Source organism: Pinus tabuliformis, chromosome 4_1 (genome assembly GCF_031772625.1).
Source record: "Pinus tabuliformis cultivar Carrire ecotype Pingquan chromosome 4_1, CPIR1, whole genome shotgun sequence".
Taxonomy (NCBI): domain Eukaryota; kingdom Viridiplantae; phylum Streptophyta; class Pinopsida; order Pinales; family Pinaceae; genus Pinus; species Pinus tabuliformis.
The window spans coordinates 167,314,187-167,337,737 of record NC_142303.1 but is presented as its reverse complement, the minus strand read 5'-3'; positions in this window follow the sequence as shown (position 1 = coordinate 167,337,737).

Here is a 23,551-nt window from a genome sequence, read left to right as displayed (position 1 = left end):
TCCTTCCAGAGGAATCAGGCAGGGCGATCCCTTGTCTCCCTTTCTATTTGTAATTATGGCTGAGGGTTTGGGTAGAAGCATCACGGCTGCTAGGCATGATAGGCATCTAAAAGGGCTCTCTTTTAACAATTCCCCTGTCTACTCCCACCAACAATTTGTAGATGATAATATGCTTTTTGGTCATCCGTCGGTACAGGAAGCTCGCCTTCTAAAATCCATTCTATCCACTTTCTCTGATGCTTCTGGTGCCCTCATCAATCGAGTCAAATCCCAAATTTTTTTCTTCAATACTCCTGTTTCTACCCAGAGAGCCATAGGGCGTATTCTGGGATTCACCTGTGCCTCTCTCCCATCCAAGTATCTTGGTGCCCCTCTTATGGCCTCAGCTCTTAAACATTCCTCCTGGAAGCAGTTGTTAGAAAAATTGGAAGCTCGTCTACTCCTATGGACTAATCGAGCTCTGAATATGGCAAGCAGAATAGTTCTCATCAAAGCAGTTCTTCACTCCATGCCCCTGTATCTTTTCTCCATTCTAGCTGCCCCCAAGTGGGTCCTCAAAGAAATCAAGAATCTCCAGCGTAACTTTTTGTGGGGGGGCTCTGGACAAAATCGAAAATGGGCTCTAATCAAATGGGATAAAGTTTGTCTTCCCAAGAAAGCAGGAGGCATAGGCCTTAGAGACCCTGAGCATAGCAACAAAGCAATGGGAGCTAAAATCTGGTGGAGGTGGCTTGCCCATCCTAATACTCCTTGGGCTTCCCTTTGGACAGCTAAGTATGCAAGTAACTATCCCATGGAAGAAAGACTGCGTATGACAGAGACAAGTTCGGGATCCGCAATCTGGAATTCAGCCATACAACACAGATATCTCATCCAAGAGCACTGTTTTTGGGAGATCAAAAATGGGAACACTGCTCGTTTCTGGGAGGACTCATGGCAGCAATTGCCAAAAATCAAAGACATACTCCAGGACCTTCCAGCGGATGAGAGGGAGATAAATCAATTAGCCAAAGTCAACCATTTTTGGACTACAGCTACTGCTCAAGAACATCGGCAATGGAAAAATGCAGATCAGCTCCTCCCACATAGTTCAGTTCAGACTCAACATCTCCTCAACACAGAATGTTATGAAACCAGCTCACAAAAAGATAGAAAAGATAGATCAACGCCTTAGAATTCAGCCTCTTCGAGGGGGCAACCTCTTTTACATTACATAAATGAACAATTCTTGGATGATACAAATGACAAAACCTCCTTTCTATATATAGGAGTCTAAGGAGTCACAATATAATCCAGCCGAACTAACAATAATAATATAAAGCCACAAAAATAACAATAGAGGGATTCTATGGGGCACAGAAATAACAATATTGGGGTAATAGGGGCACAACAATATAAATAAGGGGTATAACTACAATAGTAATGGGGTAATCACTAGTATTATAGGGACCCAACATGCCCCTCTCCTTCAAAAAAGTGTTGTCCTCAACGCTTGAGTAGTTCTGGATACTTCTGCATAAAATTCTCATCCTCCCATGTGGAATCTTCAGCGGATAAGTTCTTCCACTTGATAAGATACTCTGAAATTGATCGATTTCGTAGCTGTCGAGTTCTTGTTTCTGTGACTGCTTCCGGTTCCAATATAATTTTTCCTTCCTCGTCAAGTTCTGGCAATATTGTTTGAATTGGGAGCTTGTCACCTATAACCTTCTTTAAACATGAAACATGGAAAACTGGGTGCAATCGAGAAGCTGCAGGAAGCTCCAATTTGTATGCCATAGTACCAATCTTTTGCAACACCTTGTACGGACCATAATACTTTGGTGATAATTTATTATCCTTCTTAGCTTGCTTTAGGGACATTTGCTTATATGGTTGTAGCCGTAGGAATACCCAATCACCTACATCAAAACTTCTTTCACTGCGATGTTGATCTGCCTGTTGTTTCATTCTATTTTGTGCCAACACGAGGTTATCCTTTAAGAGTTGGAGGACTTGTTGTTGATGTTCGATGTGATGTTCCACTGCCTGAACCTTAGAATTTTCTCTTAAATATGATGTGATGGATGGTGGTTGATACCCATAAAGTGCCATAAATGGGGTCATTTTTGTTGCTGTATGGAAGGAAGTGTTATACCACCATTCAGCCAGAGGCAACCATTTGACCCATTGTGTCTGTTTATCAGATACAAAGCAACGAAGATATCCTTCCAAACATTTGTTTACTATCTCAGTTTGCCCATCAGATTGAGGATGATAAGATGAGCTATGAGCTAACTGAGTACCAAGACAAGAAAATAATTCTGTCCAAAAATTTCCAGTGAAAATGGGATCTCTGTCACTTACAATAATCTTTGGGTTTCCATGTAGCTTTTGAACTGTTTCCATAAATGCAGTAGAAACTGTACTGGCTTTAAATGGATGTGATAATGCACAAAAGTGTGCATACTTGGTAAGTCTGTCAACTACCACCATGATGACACTCTTTCCCTCAGACTTGGGTAAACCTGTGATAAAATCCATTGAAACCTCCTCCCAACGTTGGCTTGGAATGGATAAAGGTTGTAATAGACCCGGTGTCTTAATTGTTTCAACTTTATTTTGTTGGCAAACCAAACATTCCGCCACAAACTTTTGAATATCTGATTTAAGGCCATCCCAAAAAAATTCCTTCTTAACCCTGTGGTAAGTTTTTAAAAATCCTGAGTGCCCTCCTAAGGGAGAAGTGTGCAATTCCATAAGAATCTTTTGTTTTAGCTGGGAATTCTTACAGAGGTATAAGCGATCTTTGTACCATAACGAATCATTTTGCCAGCTAAATGTATCAGAAGTACTGGAATCTTGTTGTAGCTTTCGAATAAGTGCCCACACTTCTTCGTCATTCTTCCATTCCTCCCTTGCTTCGTTTATCCAATCTGGTTGGATAATAGAAATGGCACACAACAATGCTTCCACATCCTCATCCTTTCTTGAGAGTGCATCTGCCACCACATTTTGCTTCCCTTTTTTGTAGATGATTTCAAAGTCATAACCCAACATCTTTGTGACCCACTTTTGTTGCTCTTCAGAGGATAATCTTTGTTCTAAAAAGTATTTAAGGCTATCATGATCCGTTTTTACCTTGAAGTGTCTTCCCATTAGGTAGGGTCGCCATTTCTTAAGTGCATGGAGTATTGCCAACATTTCCTTCTCATAAATAGCTTTGCTTAAAAACTTTCCCTTGATTGGACGACTTTCAAAAGCAATGGGTCTTTCATCTTGCATTAGAACAGCACCAATTCCATTTCCTGAAGCATCACATTCCACAATAAAGGTTTTTGTGAAGTCCGGTGTAGCTAAGACCGGTGCTTGGCACATTGCCTCTTTAAGATGTTCAAAGGCCTTTGTTGCTTCCGGAGTCCATGAAAATGAATCTTTCTTCAATAATGTTGTTAGAGGTGCTGCTATTCTCCCATAATTCTTAACAAACTTGCGATAATACCCTGTCAACCCAAGAAATCCTCGCAGATGCTTTATGGATGTGGGGATTTTCCATTCCTTAATGGCTTTAATTTTGCTAGGGTCTACCTTAACTCCTTCATGAGATACAATATGACCCAAATATTCCACCTCCTGGACTCCAAAGAAACATTTGGATCTTTTTGCATATAATTGTTTCTCCTCCAATAGTTGTAGCACCCTGTCAACATGTTCAACATGATCCTTCCAAGACTTGCTGTAGATTAGTATATCATCAAAAAATACTAACACAAATTTTCTAAGGAATGGTTTGAAAATTGAATTCATCAAACCTTGAAATGTTGAAGGTGCATTGGTAAGGCCAAAAGGCATGACCAAAAATTCATAATGACCCTCATGAGTTCTAAATGCCGTTTTCGGAATGTCTTCAATCTTCATTCTGATTTGATGATATCCCGAACGAAGATCCAACTTGGTGAAGTAAATTGATCCATGCAATTCATCCAGTAATTCATCAATGACAGGAATGGGGAACTTATCTTTAATAGTGAGCTTGTTGAGCTCCCTATAATCTGGACACATGCGCCATGATCCATCCTTCTTGTGCACCAATACTACTGGAGCTGAGAAAGAACTTTGACTCGGTTGAATTATACCAGCCTCTAGCATTTCTGCAACCATACGTTCAATTTCACTTTTTTGGACATAGGGATATCTGTACGGCCTGATGTTTGGAGGAACACTTCCTGGAATCAGATGAATAGCATGATCATGATCACGCATAGGTGGGAGACCTTTGGGAGTCTCAAATACCTTGGAATGATTGTCCAGGACTTTTTGGAGATCTGGAGAAATAGATGATTCCAATGTGGAAACATCTAGCGAACATAATTGTGCAATTACACCTCTTTGCTCCTTTTTTAGAAGCTTTGTCATGCCATTAGAGCTGATTATCTTTCCTGGTTTCCCTGCAATACCCCTTAATTCAACTTCCTTTCCTTCCACAGAAAATTTCATGAAAAGTTCTTGAAAATTAAAAGCTATTGTACCCAAGGATTGTAGCCATTGGACTCCTAGTACAACATCAGCACCTCCCATTGGAATGGAAAGCATTGGGCTAGTCAATACATATTCTCCCATGGATAGCTTGATATTATGGCACTTTCCAGAGCAATTTATTGTTCCTCCATTTGCAATCATCACTTGACACTCTGGTGCTGGATATAGGAAGCAATTCAATTCTTTTGCTACCCTACAATGAATAAAATTGTGGGTGCTTCCTGAATCAATCAACACTATTACCTTTTTCTTCTTGATTTGTCCTTCTATCTTGATGGTTTGAGGAGTGGTAATTCCCGCCAATGCATTACAAGATATGGTCGGATTTATTTGTTCTTCATCTAGGCTTTGTTCCTGGAATATATCCTCTTCTTTTGACCTTTCTTGCTCCTTTTCTTCTTCCTCTTCACAATCTATGTAGAATAATTTCTTCTCAGCACACTTATGACCTTTTGTGTATTTGCTATCACAATTGTAACAAAGCCCTTTTGCTCTTTTTTCTTCCAATTGTTGTGGTGTCAACCTTGTAGGTTGTGGAAGACTATGGGCAACAACACTTCCGTCTTTATAGTTGTGAGTGGTATGCTTCCTAGTTGCCATAATTTTGCTTTCCATTTTTCTTGCTAACCTGAATGCCTTCTCTAATGAATCAGGTTCCCAAAGGCGAACATCATGTTGGATATTATCCTTTAAAGACCCTATGAACACATCAATCCTATGCTCCTCTGGAATATCTTTTACCCTTATGTTCAATTTTTGGAACTCCTCAATGTGCTCCATTATTGAACCCTTTTGTTTGAGACTTATCAATTGGCTAAAAAAAGTGTTGCTTTTTGTATCCTCATAATGTGCTATCAATTCTTCCGTAAAAATTGCCCAAGTGATAAATTGTTTACGAGAACAAAGCCATTGATACCATACAAACTGATTTGGTTCCAAATATAAAGTTGCCATACGTACCTTTTGTGTGTTTTGCACATTATTGAGATCGAAGAATTGCTCCATCTGTAATATCCATGTGGCGGGATCCTTGCCATCAAACTTCCTCATATCGATTTTTGGAATATGGTGAGTCTTCGATCCAACATTAGAGTCTATGGAATCATGATTAACATTTCTTTTGTTCTCATCATGAGTTTCCTTTACTACCTTTTCACCATTAGTGACCCTTTCTTGTAGCAACTTCTTCAATTCTTCCATGTCTGTCTTCAAATCTATCTTCAAATTTGCCATCGAATCCTCCATCTTAGCTTCCATGCCCTTTATCTTAGATTCCACGCCATTTATCTTAGCTTCTGTTAGCTTTTGTGAGCGTGACATTTGTTGCACTTGTTCTTGTAATTTTGATATATCATGTAGCATTTCTTCCTCTTCTTCATGAGTCATGCTAGAGCTTTCAGGTTCCTTACTAGGTGTTTGCATTTTCTTTCCTCGGGGCATCAGTTACCGATAATAATGCTTTACTATGCCCTTTGAATTCCGTTAAACCAAGCTTACACAAAAATTAAAAAAAAACTACACACCTTTTTTCACTTTATAGAAGCCTGATATTGAATCTGATGTATCTCTGTAATTTCGAATCATCCAGTTCTGAAATTGCTACCTGTAGTAGCCTTCTGTGTCCTCTTTCCAATGCCACAAGTCTGAGCCAAATTGGATTCTCCAAGGAAGAGTTATGTGAAATCTCCCACAGTGACTTGCTTTTAGACTGGTTCAGTAGAGCGAACTTGTACGACGTGCCACGAGTCACTGTTTCAACCTTTGAATCTGAAACACACATACAAGAAACTACAGTCCGTCCTCTTTCTGTACCTTCTTACGAAATTTCAATCCGATCCCCAGAGAGAAAGTTATGACGATTTTCCCCAGGTCACCTGTTTTGAATGTAATTCAGGAGTCTGCAAAAAGACCAACTTCCTCAGATCATATCTCCGCAAATATCGCGCGAAAAGCTCTGAAATTCGGACCCAAGGTTCAGCGCGATTTCTTCTCAAATGGGTTTTTTTTGCGACTTCTGAAACGTCACAGAAAAAAAGTTATAGCGAAAATGCCACGATGACCTGTTTGGAGCAGCGAAACCCTAGAATCCAAAGCTCTGATACCAAATGTTATGAAACCAGCTCAAAAAAGATAGAAAAGAGAGATCAACGCCTTAGAATTCAGCCTCTTCGAGGGGGCAACCTCCTTTACATTACATAAATGAACAATTCTTGGATGATACAAATGACAAAACCTCCTTTCTATATATAGGAGTCTAAGGAGTCACAATATAATCCAGCCGACCTAACAATAATAATATAAAGCCACAAAAATAACAATAGAGGGATTCTATGGGGCACAGAAATAACAATATGGGGGTAATAGGGGCACAACAATATAAATAGGGGGTATAACTACAATAGTAATGGGGTAATCACTAGTATTATAGGGACCCAACACAGAATTACAAAAGAGGCAAATCAAAGTCTCAGAAGAACCGGATATTTTAAGATGGGGTTACGGAGAGAAAGGAACTTTCACCACTAAGGAAGCATACAATTTAATCATTCAAGGGCAGATGAACAAAGACAACTTATGGGAAAAAGTTTGGCACAAGTCTAACTGGCCGAAAGTCTCCACATTTCTGTGGCTTCTCTGTCATAACAGAATCCTAACGTGGGATAATCTCAGAAAACGGAGCTTCTCTGGACCATCCATATGTCACATGTGCAGACAGGAGGAAGAAACAGCCCTTCATCTTATGCAAAATTGTCAAATTGGAAGGAAATTATGGGAGAAGATTGCTTTCCGCTGCCAAATAGAAGGAAGAGTGCAAGGAGACCTCAAAGGGACCATATGCAAGGGGAGTCAAACCCCATTTCAAAGTAATCTCCTCAACGCATTGTGGCAACTCATTCCAGGCTTATTGATGTGGAATATATGGAAAGAGCGTAATAGAAGAATATTTAAAGATCAAACGATGCCGCTGGAAAAAATTTGGAACAAATTCCATCAAAACATTATGGAAACTCTTTCAATCAAAGATTGGTATTCAGAAGACCTTCCCACTCTTCCTCAGGAAAAAACTGTTTGGGACAATTGGAAGCTGCGGTTAAATCAAAAATCAACCATTGGCAAGAACCCCAACAAACAAAGTCAGGAAGCAAGCATTTGGAACCCACCTCCTGTAGACATGATCCAGCTCAACTTTGATGGGGCATCTAAAGGAAACCCAGGAAAAGCAGGTTATGGAGGAGTCTTCAGAGATCATAACGGCAACCCTTTCTGCATCTACATGGGCTCGATAGGCTGGGATACTAACAACTCAGCAGAATTGGAAGGTCTATGGCGAGGTCTAAAACTAGCACACGAAAAGAACTTCTTTCCCCTCATCATAGAAGGAGACTCGCAGATCATAATCAGAATGACCACAAAGCTCCAACATGGCTCTCCAATTCATAAGGTAAGCCACAGCTGGAGAATGGCCCAGAGGCTTGAACTAATAAATCACTGGCTTTCTCAGCACCAAGCAATCACTTTCAAACATACCAGAAGGGAAGGGAATAAGCTAGCTGATCTTCTAGCCAACCTCGGAGTGGAGGCTAAAGAAAACCACTTTGAAGGTACAATAGAAAGCTTAGCTTCCAGGGACCAAATGGCCAAACTGCAGGAAATTGTCTCTCAGGACAAGTCTCCGATAAAGAAAATGCACCCGGATGCGGGTGTTTACTCCAGCCATTAATTATGCAGCACGCCACGATACCATCAAGGCTGACGGATGGCAGGCAGGCGTCCTCCGAGGTTTGTGCTGGTGGTTATCAGTTAATGTTCAAGGCAGGCGACTTCACTTCTGATCAGGCCCGAGGAGAATTCGCATTCAAGGCGAGCATGGCAACTCTGTCCTTGATGCAAACCAGGCAAATGGATGTGCGTCATATTCCCGCGGCGGTGAATGTTTCAGTTCTTTATAAGGTGCAGTCTGTTCAATTTCAGGACCAAAGTTCTTCTGTCGATGCTTGTGATATGCTCAGGGATCCTCACGCCTCCAGTGCACACTGGCTCGAGCGGCTTCTCAGGTCTCTTGCTCTGAGTACTATGCCGCGTAGCAGGGGAGTTCCGCGACGAGGGGGTCGGTCTGGCATCAGAGCTGGCCTCGCTCATGCGGACTTGCAGCAAGCGGTCCCAATAGCCTCTGTTCCCCCCTCATCCCCGATTTCGGACCAGGAGAGATATGTCCCGAATGGCTCATATCAATCCTTCAGCCTCAGGTTCCAAAGTGGGCTTATTAGACCAGTGGTGACTGTCAATTTCACTGTGTACATCTCAGAGGAGGAGCCTCGCACAACCAGCTCGACTTCCCCTGCTTCCACAAGCGCTCAGGAAAGTGGCATTCTCCTGGGGGACATGAATGGGCTGGTTTACAGGGCTGACTGTCTGTTTGAGGAAGCCCCGGTCCAGGAAGATCCTCCGCCATCTAACCCTGCTAAGGATAAGGATACGACCAGCGAACATTCGCCGCATGGTTTTGGCTGCCTTCACTTGGTCACTGACTCTCGTGGAGAGCCGATTCTGGATGAGGAAGGATATGTCACTTGGCTGGCCTCACCAAGCCCGGAGAAAGAGGAGCAGCAAGCGTCGCCCAGCCATGCGGTCTAAACTTCTTCGGGTGCATATGGCAAGCTTTTTTGAACTTGTGTCGTGGATTATGCAGCTATCTCATCCTGTTTTTTTTAGTCTGTTCCTCCTCTGTTCTAGCGTCAGCTATGTTAAATGGTTTTGTCTAGTTACGATTACTGTTGTTTATGGTAATTGTAGTCCAAGTCCAGTTAGTCAGAATGTCAGGACAAATCAGAACTATGATGTATTTTTTGTAAAACCGCTTGACCGGTTAGACAGTATTGTCCAGGTCTTTTTGTTTGAGGACTGGCCTCGGCCTCCTCGGAAGGTCTGATCTCTATGTACATATTTTCACTTTTTTAATATAGAACTAGTCTTTACTTAGAAAAAAAAAAAGTTGATTATGCAACAGACATTCACCATTATTTTTAGAAATGTGTTACTAAAACAAATCCTTCAACATTATGAGCACTTTTTATCCAAATTTATATAATCTGAATTCAATAGGAAACCCTAGAAATATCACCAACCACGGGAAAGAATGCCAATTTAATTAATATATACAAGTTAAGAAAATGTAACGAGGGTGAATATCAAGGATAGCTTCTAGCCTCTGCATATCAGTTTATGGAGAGGGTGAAGGATCGAGGATTGTTTCTAGCCACTCCATATCAATCTAAATGATGCATGCATACATAGATATTGAAACTTTTGGCTATTGTAACCCTCTAAATACATAAATAGCTCTCATTCATTTTTTCTACATAACACTCTACATTTAAAATTCAACTTTTATATTAAATTATATATAATATAAATTATTTTCTTTGTATTTCATATATATATATGAGAGTTCATTATCTTCAATGTGGAGAATTAAAAGTATATTTGTGTTCCAATTAGTTTAAATAAAAAAAAAAAAAAACAACATAGCTCGAATAATATTATAAACTCCATAATGAAATATTGCATTGGATTGTTCCTAAATCATTGTAGGATGAAAGAAATTATCATGTTTGTAACACTAAAGTGCAGGATGCAAATACTTTTTTTTAAATGCCTTCTCTATCCCCACTTTAAATTTAAATTTCAAAATAGTGGTAAGAACACCAACTTTCTTTCCATTTTAACTTGTCAAAATTATGGAGATCTAGGAAAGTTTCTCTCTGCACATAAAAGTAATTTTTTAAAGAAAACAAATTATTTACTAAAAAACCAAAATTTGTTTCAATGAATGATAATAATCATCATCATCATTATACATTTCTAAAATTTTAATATATGTAAGATCAGAGTGCTCTCATATATCTATATCTATATATATATATATAAAACAAGGCACCCCAACCTCCAATTCCTTGGCAAGGGTAAGATATTCCATAGGACAATGCTCAAATTCATGATCTCAACATGCCACTTCTGGGAACTGAACCTAGGTGGATAGGACAACATTCCTCCAAACCATTCAAGATAAAATCTCTCTCTCACTCTCTCTCTCTCGATATCAGGACCAAAATTGATACTGTGGATAATCTAGATCTTTCTACTCCAATATATATATATATATATATATATATATATATATATAATCCCTTGATTTGGGACATGTCTAGAATTTTATGGAATCGATGTTAACATACAAAATACATGCTTCATGATTCATAAATGGAATTAAGTCATTGGACCAACTACCTTATACAAAACACATATTTTAGGTTACAACTTATACAAAATTTTATGAGTCCTCAAACTAACTACCTCATACAAAGCACATGTTTTGAGAAAAATACATGTTTAAAATATCTTTTAAATTTGCTTAAAACTTTTTTAAAATCTACTTGAAATGTTGTTAAAAATAAGTTTGAAGACACCAAAAACATCTCAAACATAGTGAATATCCTAAGTCTCCAAAAAACTTCCATACATTGAATCTTCTAATCTCAATACACCAAAGAGTAAATATGAGATATTATTTGTTACAGGAGCAAATTCCTAATAGAATATACTAGCACAAGCACATTATTAAATGTGGTTGATAAATGTCGATATGCACATATGAAGCACATATATCGATTAAAATAATATTAAGAATTAATGTTATTAATGTTATTATCAATAATACTAATATAATAAATATAAGAACAAAAAAAACTATTGTAATAAGAAAAATGACAGGCACAAAATGATAAGAATTTTTTGGTTGAGTTGCACCCAGTAATAGAACAATAGGCTTACCTAAGTTAGAAAGAGATATGTCAAAGGATATGCTAAATCGATTGACTAAACCTCCAACCTGTAATTATAAATTTACGCATGGATTCAAAAATAATAATATTACATGTTACATGTTTTTTAAGTATATATAGCCGAAGGGTTGTCCACGGGCTCTTGGATAGACAATGATTAGGTACTATGTTAAGCCATTCTTTCATGTGAAGTCATTGGTTCAATTCCTCGCCCGATCACGGTGATATATTGGACATGATGAAGATGTAGTCCTACCAAGCTTACAAAAAAAAAATGTATATAGGCGAAGACTTCATTCATATCTACCATTGATAAATATATAACAATAGAAATAATAATACGAAGAAAAAAAAAAACAAACAAAACAAAAGCAAACAAAAAAAAACCAACAACAACAACAACAACAATAACTATTACAACAAAAGTATTATTACTATCACTATAATTAATAATAATAATTAATTAAAATAATATTACAACAAATTATTATTGAATATTAAATAGTATTCATAATGTGAACCCTTAGATTAATAAACCCAAGGGATTCATATTATAAACCTAAGGGAGTAATATTAAACCTAATAGATTAATATTATAAACCCAAGGTATATAAACCTTAAGATAAATACTATAAGTGAGACAATATTCATCATAATGTGACATTGAACCATGGTTGACCATGGTTCATTTTCATATAGACATAATACTTATCACAATGTGACGTTGGACCACAGTTGACCATGATTGATATTATAAATCCAAGGAATTAATACTAAAACCCCAAGGGATTATGAACCTAAGGGAATAATATTAAACCCCAAGGACTAATATTATAAACCCACTTTATATAAACCCTAAGATAAATATTATAAACACTAAAATAAACATGGTTGACTATGCTTGATTTTCATATCGAAACAATCTTTGTCACAATGCGATTTTCAACCATGGTTAACCATGGATGTTTTTCATATTGAGACAATCTTTGTCACAATGTGACGATTGACCATGGTTGACCATGTTTGATTTTATAAAACATGGTTGACCATGATCATCCATGGTTGAACATGGTTGACCGTGATTGTCCATGATTTTCACATGGAGACAATTTTTGTCACAATGCAACATTCGACCATGGTTAACCATGGTTGGCTATGATTGACCATGATTGATATTATAAGCCCAAGGGATTGATATTATAAACTGAAGGGAATAATAAACCCAAGGGGTTAATACTTAAAACCCAAGGGAATAATATTAAACCCAAGCAACTAGTATTATAAACCCAATGTATATAAACCCTAAGATAAATATTATAAACAATAAAATAAACATGGTTGACCATGGTTGATTTTCATATTGAGACAATCCTTATCACAATCTGACATTTAACCATGATTGGCTATGATTGATGATGGTTCACCGTGATCGATATTATAAACCTGAGGGAATAATAAACCCAAGGGATTGATATTATAAACCTAAGAGAATAATAAACCTAAGGGATTAATACCAAAACCCTAAAGTATTATGAACCCAAGGGAATAATATTAAATCCAATGGACTAATATTATAAATCTAAGGTATATAAACACTAAGATAAATATTATAAACACTAATATAAGCATGGTTGACCAAAGTCCATTTTCATATTGAGACAATCCTTGTCACAATGTGATGTTGGACCATGGTTGACCGTGGTTGATTTTATAAAACATGGTTGACCATGATTGACCATGGTTTTCCATGGTTGACCATCATCGTTGATCATGACAGAAGAGACTTTAATCAAGGTTGACGAAATTCAACCATGATTAATCATGGTTGACCATCACTGACCATGGTTGATCATGGTTGACCATGGTTGGTTGTGGTTGGCCATAAAGACATTGGCCATGGTCGACCAAATTCAAGCATGATTAACCATCGTTGATCATGCTTCACCGTAGAGACATTGATTAACCATTATGACCATGGTTGATGATGGTGGAGCATGCTTGACCATGGAAGATCATTGTTGATCATGGTAGATAATGGTTGACATTGATTGTTTTGAACATGGTTGAGCATGGTTGACCATATTCAACTTTAAAAATTTATTAATTTTTATTAATTTATTAAGTAGTATTAATTAATTAATAATTGATTTAAGGTCATTTATTTATAATAATTAATATTAATATATTAATGTAAACATGGTTAAATTAATGTTCAATGTTATCCAATAATTTCAATTATAAATTATTTATAATTAAATTATAAAAAATTATTGTTATTAATGTTCTTTAAAATTATTAATATTAAAATTAATAAAATGTGTTATCTATTTATAATATTATTATTTACTATTATTTATTTTTAATAATATTCATATTTGATAATATTATTGTTTAATAATGCTTATTAATTTATCAAATTATTAATTTAAATTAATTTTTTTTTATTATTATTATTATAAATAAGAAATAATATCAACTTACCTCTCAACTACCAAAAATAAATCCAATTAATAAAAAATATTTTTGTATCATCTTGAAAGACTACTAAATTAAAGATAAATCAATATATAAATTACTAAATTAAATTATCTTAATCTATATCACAAAATAATATTTAAAAAAACGTGAATATAAATAAAAACCAACATAATAATACAATCACATCTATATTTTACAAAACATATCAGCCATATAATTCCTCAAATTGGAAAATTTCTCGAGCAAAATTTGATGTCTAACATCTCTTTGGAATACCATGCACAACCATATTAAAAATATTAATATGCTTAATATATCTAAAGACTTCATTTCAATCTATTATTGATAAATATATAACAATAAAAATAATAATAATAAAAATTATTGCAACAAAAATAATGATTAATAATTAATCAAAAAATATCACTAAACATACAACACCCATGCAATTGGTAAGAACTGGGCATTTGTTTTGAGTACACCATTCGAACTCTTTTAAATAAATTAGGTGAAGTCAAATTAAATTCCAAATGAATGTAATAGTTGTCATATAAAATTCAAATTCATGAAAAAAATATATAATTTTCTAATGGTAAGACATCCATAGATTCTTTGATCACAATCTGCGAAAATGATGCCATGTCATCTCATCCCCTTCGTACATGGAGTCCACATCGACCATTCATATTCCTCTATATGTTTCAGTCAACTTTGAGTCTACTTGATTTGGCATTCCCTTTGGTCGTCGAATGGTCAGTTTTTTAATCCGACGCCATATGCATCATAGAGGAGTTTGCTCTCCGAGGCCAACAGTCTGATTGTGTATACTTGATGTAATCACGCGGCGAGAAGCCATCGTTCATATTATTGGTACACATGTTTCGAACAACCATGGGATGAAGGCTTTAGATTTATACACAAAGATTAATCTCATTGTAGCTTTCACACAAGATTAAAAACAAAAAACATCATCCCATACAAACCCTTTTTGCTCGCAGCTTTGTTTTCATGACTCATCTGATAGCTTGTTGATGGTTTTGGACCCGCAAACATGTTAGGGGATCTCCCCGGTAAGAAGTCCCAACTAGACCTCAGACATTTTGGGGTAGAAGTGCCAGCAGTGGGTTGTACGGTATCGACTTGACCGCAGTTACGTGCAGAGGCAAGTGAGATGTCCATGTTGGTAGCAAGGGTGTGACATGCCCAGCAAACCAAGGAAGGTGTATGAATGGTTCTATCACACGAAGGGTGATGTGAGTGTGCTGCTTGGAAACTTGTGAAAGAACGTGGCTAAGAACAAAACACACAAGCAAAGATGCATCACAAAATGGAAAGCAAGTAAGCTGACAATACAAATTGATGGTTCAACCAAAAACACATTTCAGTAAGATTCATACATACATATACATAAAAATTCTATACACACATGCATAAGCAAATAGATACATATATCATTTAGAGTAAACAAGATAGATGAAATACAATATGACATATTCATGAAACGTGTTAGCTCTGTTATATTAAGAAGTGAAAGTTCCAATCATATAGTACAACCATGATCGACCACTAGTCCTAACAGCGGAACATTACAATTCATTGCTGCCTGCTCCTCCAAAGAGATGTACTAGCTCTGCATTGTGGAGAAGCCAAGTCTCATTACAATACTCTCCAAGCTTTCTCTAAGATACTCCTATCAGAATCTTGGCTGACCAAAATCCTCTACAATGAGTTATGAGGTACTATATATAGAAAAGGGTGGGGTGGCCCTTGACATTCCCCTTTGTGACTGTTCATCTACCCTCATGACTCTTCAACTACTCTATGACTGTTACATTTAGCTATTGACACTTGAACTTCCACTTGACAAGACGTTACATACAATCTGCACATGTACCCATGTGAGACAAAATAGGCTTGAGAAATCCATGCAAGACATCACTAACACTCAGATAGTTATGGTGATACCAACTATTTGACATCCTTGCGATGATCGATGGTGGCAAACTGATGCCAAGCTTGGTCATCCGTGATGGTTTCTGTGTGCTTCGATGGTGACATCCTGCTAAAAGTGAACTCTTGCCTCTGTTGCATCTGCGTACACTAATATGGCTCCTTTGTCCAACTCGTCTGATAACATGCGCATCATCGTCTTGAGTGCAGCTGGACAAGAAACAGACTGATGAATAGTGTCTGTGCTAATCTTCGAGTGTGTGTTGGTGACCATGCACATCAACTTTTCAAAATACATGTTCAGCTCCAGTCGGACTTGCTTCTTGTCTTTGCCTCGGTGAGTGTGCCAAATGGGTGGGATCGCATGCATGCGCATAATGACATACATGCCCCTGAATACTCTTGCATGTGATCAACAACACTACTTACCCTGTTTGCTCCATGTTGGCTGCTGAATGGATCTATAGCCTGTATGGGCATGGTCTGTTTGTGGATGTTACGCCTCCTGTTGTACCTGTTCCTGTTGCAACTCCTTCTCTCATCCATGCAGCTCATGTTCTTCTTTAAGTTGTTGCTTCAGCACCTACAACTCCTTCTCTTTTTCTCTCTTTGCCTTCGCACGATCCTCTTGTCGTGTCATCACTTCATAGCCTCAATCTCCAAAGCTGCTTTCATCACAAGTGGATCTTCTTAAGCTTGCAACTTTGTTCCTCCTCTGTGACGTCAACAAACTTCCTCTACATTCGTCGCATGCAGGTGTGCTACCTTCTATTGTTTTTTATGGTGCTTCTCGCTATGACGCTACTGCCATTTCATTTTGATATCCTTGTGCATGAACAACTTGATGTCTTCATAGATAGGCAAGTTCATGGACACCCAATCAACTGCATCCCCAGTTGTGCTCTCAATGGTGTCTTCGACTCTACTCTCCTGGAAGCCATTGTACCTATGCTACTAAGAGGCAGACGAAAACCTATGATACCTAGAGACATAGCTACAATCATGGCAAGCAATCTGTCAGTCGGAAACCAAAACAAACTAGAGGGTTGACATGAAACATACATGTGTCACTGTTTGTGAACATTGTGTAGTTTTCACCGGGAGGCTAGGAGACTGACTGCCAAAATTGCGCAAGGCATAGTCCAAGCTATCGGGAGGCTGACTGACCACTGGAACTGTGCAATGCACAGTCTAACCGAGCCTGTTGAGGACTAAAATTGCGTAATGCACAATTTCAGTCAATAGTGACATGCAAACCAGCGAATGACATTGTGCATTTTCTGGGGCCAGCAAGGAACTGCCTCCCAGAATTACGCAATGCAAGCCTCGAGGTCAGTGTTGGGATAGACTTACGCAATTTCTGGAGGGAAGGAAGAGCCTTCACTTCTGAAAATGCGCAATGCTAGTTGGGCAAGGCAAGGTCTGGGCTAAGGCAGCCCAGATCTGCTGACGGAAAACTGAACACATGAGAAGTCTGAATGCATGGAGATACTGAGTGTAAACAAGAGTGAATGATATTGCATGCAAACAGTGAGTTCCAGATTTAGAAAATAGGAAAACATGCATGTGTGTGAAGCAAGTCGCCACAACGGTGACCGTCGGTGCAAAAACAGTGTCATCCATGCGACAATAGTGAGATGCGAATGAAAACTGAAACGATGCTTCTACAAGCTAACATACATCAAAAGGACATCAAGCGCTCATTGAAATCAAGAAGACAACACTTACATAAGCTGAAACACAAAAAACGACATAAACGAAGCGCAAGACATGAAAAGTGGGCTTACATTGAAACAACTGAGCTGAATGTGCCAACAACTCCTAGATGTGATGTGGGATGTTAGCACTGCAATATCGATGTGAGGAATAATCTCTGCAGTGTTCGGTTCATATTTTTTGATAAAATCGAGGTTATGACGTGCATTCCACAAATATAGGAAGAGCAACACTTTGCGAGAGGTTTCTAAAATGAGCATTGCATGTAACCTCTAGCTGCTAAAAATAGATCCTTAAATCTAGGGATGCCTTTACATGCTACCTTGGTAAAAGCATTCCATGCATGCAAATCAATTTTGCTCAGTCTCGGAGGGAACCAGTCAACCTTAAGGCACATGCATCGGTCTGCAAGCCTGGGATAAAAATTTCCGCAGTTCTTAGGATGAACTAGGCTAGCTGTCCCAGAGGGATTACGCAATTTCTAGGGTCAGCAGGTGACTACCTCCCAGAATTACGTAATTTCTGGGTTGAGCAACAGTGCTGGGTCAGATTGTGCAATTTTTTGGAGGAAGACTACCTGACTACACTACGCAATTATGGAGCTCAGCAGGCTTCCAGGATGATTTGCGCAATTTCTAGAGGGAAGGTTGGTTCCCCTCCATAATTGTGCAATTTTCTGAGGGAAGCCTAACAAACTAATTTGTGCAATTCTTGAGCTCATCAGGTTGTCTAGCTGATTTGCATAATTTCTGGAGGGAAGGTTGGTTCCCCTCTAGAGTTGCACAATTTTCTGGGGAAGTTTCTTAGCCATGTTGACACGTAATCATAGAGATTGGGTGAACAATTGTAATTAGTGTAAATAAATAATAGAGAAAATGGAGAGTCATCGGGAGATGAACTGAACAGTCACTCCCTCTTGTATATAATAATGAACTACCTAAATGAGTAATAGAATTACATTTGAGGAGTTACCTCCTGACCTGACATGGTATCAGAGCTAGCTCTACTTTTAGCATTCCTTCCCTTGTAACTCCTATTCTGCCTATGTTCTACCCATATTGCAGAACTAACACCTTTGAGTGTATTGTGGTGCCTATTCCAACATCTAATATTGACACCTCTGATTCAGATAGTAGCACTCCCAATTCAAAACTCAGCTGAGTCCAAAACTTGCAGAATCAGAATCGAAGGTCGAGGAGGGAACGCCACTGCAGGACAAGACTCGACTGCTGTGGTGCCATTGTGGCTCTGAGCTGCACTGTTTTCAACATTGTTTTCATAACACCTCCCTCACGCTGGTATCATTCATAACACCTCCCTCACGCTGTTTAATACACCATTTTTTATTGTTATGAATGCATTGTTATGAAAGTATATGCTCCCATACCATCGCTCCCACACTGTCTAGCTCCTCCCATACTCCATACGACTTGCACGCTGTCATATTACAAAGGCCTGCCACTGGCTATTATATACGTTGTGTGGCCATACCACTCCCAGGTTACGCACAACAGAATTGTAACTGTGAAATATATGATATCCGCAGACTTCCACTCTGCTCACTCCATATGCTACCTTAAAATCCTACCACGTTGCGTTGCTCCTCAAACCATACGACCCCTCCTCCCACGTTGCGCTACTTCTCCCACACTGTCGCTGCTCCACGTATATCCGCCATAGGGTATCCTCTCCCTCTTAACTCGCAGCGCTAGTCCCACCACTCGCAGTGCCTCCATATAACTCCATTGCACAGTAAATAAATCCGATTTTTTTTTAATATCTCCCCTCCCCCACATACTCCCTCCCCCACATACTCCCTCTCCCAAATATACCCTCCCCCAGTAATACCTCTGCTCTATACATATCATATTGTGATTGTCTTACCACCAGAAGTACAAATTTTATACATTGGCAGCAGAAGTATTTTTACAGTACACAATTTTTTAAAATGCATTCATTGATATCTATTATGGGAGTGGTTCTCACTAGCGAGGAGAACTATCCAGAATGGTCAGAGAAAATCAAACACACTCTCATTTTTAATGAGGTGTGGAAAGGAGTGTGTGTTGGAAACAGAGACAAAGAGCTAGAACAACCTACCTCAGACAAGGAATTCACCGTTTGGGAAAATAAGAACAGCAAGGCTTATGCATTGATTGTAGCATCAGTAAATGAAGAGGTGAGTCGCCATATTTCTCCATTTTCAAATGCTTTCAAAGCCTGACAAAAACTGAAGGAACTCTATGACTCACACTCTACACATGAAGTTTTTCAACTCATGATTAAATCGTTCACCCTTGAATTACAAAATGATGATCCTCTTGCTCTTGCATCAGAAGTAAACTCTATTATGCATGATATCAAAGTCACTAATGTTGAGCTTGATATTCCTCTGATAGCTTTTCTCAAGGCACTTTATCCCACTTACTCAAATTATCTTGAGTCATTGCAAGCAAATGGAAACCTCAAAGATATTAACTTTGACTCCCTTTTGAAAAAAATTGCTGAAATAGAGAAAGATTTTAGGAAGAAGACAGCTCCTCAGTCTTCTGAATAGGTTGTGTGCCTTGCTCATAGAAAAAAGAATCTTGCTCAAGATTCTTCTAGAGGAAGAGGTGGTCGAAGAGGAAGAGGAAGAAATTTCAGAGGCAGGGGGGGCAGACACTCTCAAGGAGAAAAGTCAGATTTGCACTGCATATGTTGCAAAAGAGATGGATCACATGATGCATCCACATGCAAGTTGCCTTGGGACAAAATTGAGCAGGAAAGAAACCAACCCAAAGGTAAAACTAATGACAAAGAGAAAGGTAAAGCACCTGAATCCGCTCACTATGTTGTGGCACACTGTAATATTGGAGTAAATGAATGCTTATTTAATGCTTCACTTGCTTCTTAGAAAAATGATTGGTTTCTTGATTCAGGAGAAACTTGCCACATGACTTTTAGAAGAGATTTTTTTAAGAATTTACAGACAATGTTGATGGAGAAGTATACTTTACAGACAAATCAAAACTCAAGCCATCAGGGCTTGGCACAATCAGGCTTAAATTGCCTGGTCTTCCAGATTTTCTTCTGCATCATGTTCTATATCTCCCACAGCTGAGGAGAAAATGTTTTCCTTGGTCCACATATGCTAGCAAGGGCACTCAATTCATATGTTTGATGGCAAGCTTGAGGTGACAAAAGCATCAGACCACTCACTTGTCATGACGGGGATAGAAGAAGAAAGGCTTCTCAAGTTGCAGGGTACCTCTGCTTGTGCACAAAATCTCTCATACAATTCTCATTATGAAGAAGGTACATTTGCATCAAGTTTATTATGGCATGCTAGATTTGGACACTTGAACTATGATAGCCTCCACTTGTTGAAGAAAAATGGTGTTACTGGTTTGCCTAAAATTCCTAGGAAACTTAAGCAATATGATGCTTGCATTTTAGGAAAGCATAGCAAACAGTATTTTCATGATTCACATTCCAGAGCACAAAGAAAACTTGAACTCATTCATTCAGATTTATGTTGTCGAATGCATGTTCCTTCTGCAAATGGAAATAAATATATGTTGACATTTATTGATGACTACACCAGAATGTGTTGGGTTTATTCATTGAAGAACAAATCTGATGCTTTTCAAACATTCAAGAACTTTCATACATGGATTGAAAATGATGCACAATCTCATATTGGCTCTATTTGCACTGATAATGGAAAAGAATACACTTCAAATGAATTTGAAAACTATCTTCGCCAACATGGGATCAAACATCAAACAACTATGCCTTATAATCCCCAACAGAACGGAGTAGCTGAAAGAATGAATAGGACAATGATGTTTTTCAAAAATGTAAAATTGATTTTTTGGGCTGATGCAGTTCTATGTGTTGTATATGTAAAGAATAGATGTCCATCTAATGCTATTAGAAACAAGACTCCTTATGAAATGTGGTATGGGCACATTCCTTCGGTAAAGCATCTCAGGGTCTTTGGTTCCACATGTTATGCCTTGATACCAAAGGTACATAGAAACAAACTTGGTGCAAGAAGTCGTAAGTGTATCTTCCTGGGGTATTCAAACACCTCCAAAGCATACCATCTCTATGATGAAGTCAATAAAAATTTTGTTGTATCTAGAGATGTAATCTTTCTTGAATCATCCAAAACTGACAATGTTGTTGAGCGACAACTTAATCGCTTGGATAGATTCACAAATGCAAAATCATTTCAAGAATTGGATAATCAGATTCCATAGCTTGAAGGGGGGATTCCTATACTAGATCAACCTATGGAATCTTCTTCTGAAGCACTCTCTCCCCTGCATGAAACTTCAACAACGGATGATACTTTGAGTGATGTGATTAACAGAATTGGGAGACTCAATCTTGATTCAGTCCCAACTCAATCAAAGGAGCAGCCTGGACCATCTGAGAAAGGTCCCCCAAAGTGGCTGATAAAGACACTTGAAAGTGTTCATCTTGATGAGTTTGGAAAGACAGGAACTAGAAATTCAAACCGGCAAAATGGAGGTGATGTAGATGACTCTAATTCACCTGTTGATATGGATGTTTCTTATGATTGTGAATTGAATTTGTCTACAGATCTTGAACCGACTTCCTTTAAAGAATTTTCTTCTCATGATGAATGGAAAGAAGAAATGCAAAAGGAGTATGATTCCTTAATAAAGAATGGCACTTGGAAGCTGGTTGATCCTCCATTGCGAACCAAACCAATTGGCTACAAGTGGGTCTACAAGAACAAGTATAACGCTGATGGCTCACTTGACAAGCACAAAGCCAGGCTTGTGGCAAAAGGTTTTACACAGAAGGAAGGGGTTGATTATGAGGAGACTTTTGCCCCCACAGCAAAATGGGCTACCATCCGAACACTCTTTGCCCTAGCAGCTTAGAACGGTTGGAAAGTCCATCAAATGGATGTAAAAATTGCTTTCTTGAATGGAGATCTAAAAGAGAATGTTTTTATGTCCCAGCCTGAAGGATTTTCTATGAAAGGACATGAACATAAAGTATGCAAACTTGTGAAATCCTTGTATGGCCTCAAACAAGCACCGTGAGCCTAGTATGAAAAACTAACTGAGCATCTTCTGAAACTCAATTTCAAACATTATGATCTTGATAATGCAACTTTATTTGTCAAGAAGGTTGGGAAAACAATTTTATATCTTGAGGTATATGTAGATGATCTTTTGATGAAAGGGAACAATGAGAGATACATTGCATCCATAAAGAAACAATTGAGGAAAGGTTTTGAAATGACTGATTTGGGCTATGTTCATTATTATCTTGATATTGAAGTAACTCAACATCCCAAGTCCACATTCCTTTCTCAAAAGAAGTACATTGGAGATCTGTTGAACAGGTTTGGCATGACTGAATGCAATCCTCTGACTACTCGAATGGAACAAAACTTAAAGCTCACATCCATTGAAGGAAAAGAATTTAAGGATGCAACAAAGTATAGACAGCTTGTAGGAAGCCTCAACTACCTAACTACTACCAGACCAGACATCTCATTTGTTGTTGGAATCCTCTCCAAGTTTATACAAAATCCTTGTGAGGGACATTGGTCTGCTACAAAAAGAGTTCTAAAGTACTTGAAGGGAACTCAAGACTTTGGAATCAAGTATACATAGGTGGGCGACTTTAGCTTGATTACATAATCTGATTCAGACTTCGATGGAGATAAAGAAACTGGGGTATCTACTTCAGGTTATGCTATGAGTCTTGGATCAGGAGCTGTCTCCTGGAGATCACGCAAACAATCAGTTCCAGCAGATTCCACAACAGAGGTAGAATATGTGGCAACAGCTGAGGCAACAAAAGAAATTGTGTGGCTCAGGAAAATTCTTGAAGATTTGCAGGTAAAACAAGTACAATCGACTCCACTCATGATTTACAATACCTCGGCAATAAAGTTGGCCAAGAACCCAAAGTTCCATGATCGAACGAAGCACATCAATACAAAATATCATCTGATTCGACATCATGTTGAGGCCAAAACAATCCATCTTCGCCCATTGTTCCACTAATGAGAA